The sequence below is a fragment of the Leptonychotes weddellii genome, chromosome 8, assembly GCF_054177405.1.
Source record: "Leptonychotes weddellii isolate Sample4059 chromosome 8, ASM5417740v2, whole genome shotgun sequence".
NCBI classification, from domain to species: domain Eukaryota; kingdom Metazoa; phylum Chordata; class Mammalia; order Carnivora; family Phocidae; genus Leptonychotes; species Leptonychotes weddellii.
In genome coordinates, this window is record NC_138376.1 from 70,840,562 (window position 1) to 70,843,335 (window position 2,774).

The 2,774-nt window shown below is 32.6% G+C and overlaps 1 pseudogene; it reads right to left on the reverse strand.

Moving 5' to 3' along the window:
- Window positions 1-920: 920 nt before the first annotated feature.
- Window positions 921-1,053, reverse strand: LOC115941596 (U4 spliceosomal RNA; annotated as a pseudogene).
- Window positions 1,054-2,774: the final 1,721 nt, after the last annotated feature.

Here is a 2,774-nt window from a genome sequence, read left to right on the forward strand (position 1 = left end):
TCTGAATTTGACATTGTTTTTCTCATTTACTGTAGATCATTTTGCAGAAAAACCTTCCTAGATTGAGCTGATTTGTCTTTTATTCTTTGACTTACCTTGCACATGAAGTAATTAACACTTTTAAAAATCTGTATTACTTATCTGTTCCTGTATAACAAGTAGCTTACACAAACAATAATAATTTATTATTTCCCGTGTTATTTTTGAGTACACAAATTGGCAGCATCTCAGCTGGGTGTTCTGAATTTCTCACAAGATGGTTAAAGATGGAATTATCCAAAGTCTTGACTGGGACCAGAGGATCCATTTTCAAGGAGGCTTTTGCACATATATGGCAGTTGGTGTCAGGAAATTGTTTCCTCTCTATGTAGAACTTTTAATAGGACTTCTTGAGTCTCTGCACCATATGGAAGATGGCTTCCCTCAGAATGAGCAATCCAAGACTACAGTGGCAACTACAATAACTTTTATGACAGAGTCTTGGTAGTCACACACTGTCATTTATGTTCTGTTCTATAGGTCAAATAGCCCAGCTCCAACTGAATGAATGAGAGAACTAAACAAAGGCATGAATCCTAGGAGACAAATATCATTTGGACTAATATCCACAGATCCTCATGTATTCTAATACTTATTATTATTAACATTTATGGTTCTATGTGACACTGGGCCACGTATTTTATCCCCTGTAGTGTGTTTATCAAGTAATTAGATAATGTTATATCAGCCTTACAAAATGATTTTGGTACCTTTTCTAATCCCCAGTTTATTTAAAGTAAAATGTATCTGTTTCTTGGTGAATTATATAAATCCCGTCATGGGAATGGGTGAGCTGGCCTGGAAAGTCACATCTCTCAAACCTGGAAATGTCAGACAGAAAAAACAATGAGTGATGGCAAAGATTAATTGAAAACTACAATTATCAAGCTAGATGTACTAGATATGTATAGAAATCTACATGTAATTGGTTAAAAAATAACACATATTTACAATTAGCAATAATCGCGCCTCGGATAAACCTCATTGGCTACGATACTGCCACTGTGCAAAGCTAAAAAAATAACACATATTTACAAAAGTGATTTCACATCAGTTAGTATATTAATTACCTATATTTTATATAGTTCTTACTATATGTAATAAAATGCTCAGAATTCTTTATGTACATTAGGTCATGAGATTGTCACAAATACCCTGTAATTTGGGTAGTTTTACTGAAAGTTTTTTTCAATAAAGACAGTATTTGAAGGAGAGCTTAGCTAGATATAAAATATTTGGTTCACAATTTGAGTTAAAAAAAAAAAGTTATCTATTGCTCCATTGTTGGCTGGCTTTTTATGTTGGTCTTAAAGTTGCTAATCAGATTTTTACAAGTTATTTGATCATTTGTCCTGAAAGCTTTGAGATATTAGTTGACCTTTGGAATCTAATAGTTTTATTGTGAAGGGCCTCAGCATTGATTGTTCTGGGTTAATTTTTAATGGGTATATGTATCTATACTTCTCTATTTCCAGAGAATTGTTTTGCATTATAGATTTAAATATTAATTCTATTCCATTGTTTTATTGTTTTTAGTTTTTTATCAAGGATTCTGAGGTAATATGAATATTATTCTTCCTATGCTAGTCTTGCATTTCCAATTCTTTCTTTTTCATGCTTTTATATAACTTTCATTAACTTTGTTATCTAGATTGTTTTCCTACCTTTCTTCAATGTCTCTAATTATATTTTCACTTGAATCTTTTCTCCCTTAGACACAATGTAATTTACTTTTTTTTTTTCTGAGTTAAATATGACTTCTTCCATCTCCTAAATTCATTCAGTTCTTTTTTCATTTGTTCCTATTTATGTATATTTCAACTTAGATTTTGAGTCTGATTCAAGGTAGTTTTCATGTTTGTTAGTATACAGTTGACCCTTGAACAACGTAGTGGTTAGGGATGCCATGCCCCCCCTCACAAGGAGTTAAAAATCCACATATAACTTCTAACTCCCCCAAAACTTAACTACTAATAGATTACTGTTGACCAGAAGCCTTACCAATATCATAAACAATAGAATATCACAAACTTTGTATATGTATTACATACTGTATTCTTAACAATAAGACCTAGCTTTTTCTTTTCTTTCTTTCTTTCTTTCTTTCTTTCTTTCTTTCCTCTCTCTCTCTCTCTCTTTTTTTTTTTTTTTTGTTATTTCTAGGCTATTTAGCTCACCTACTAATTTTTTCAAATTGTTGCAAATTTCCAAAAAATTTGCAATATACTTATTTTTAAAAATCTGCATGTAAAGGGACCCACACAGTTCAAATCCAAATTGTGTTATAAGGGCCAATTGTACTTAATTTTGTTTGAAGTGTAGACTTAGAATTTTCTCCTATTTTATGCCTTTCTTTTTTTAGTATCAGACTTTTTTTTATTATTATTATTCTGTTACGTTAATCACCATACATTACAACATTAGTTTGTGATGTAGAGTTCCATGATTCATTGTTTGCATATAAAACCCAGTGCTCCATGCAGAACATGCCCTCTTTAATAACCACCACCAGGCTAACCCATCCCTCCACCCCCTCCCCACTAGAACCCTCAGTTTGTTTCTCAGAGTCCATAGACTCTCATAGTTTGTCTCCCCCTCCGATTTCCCCCCTTCATTCTTCCCCTCCTGCTATCTTCTTCTTTTTTTTTTTTCTTAACATATATTGCATTATTCGTTTCAGAGGTACAGATCTGTGATTCAACACTCTTGCACAATTCACAGCACTCACCATAGCA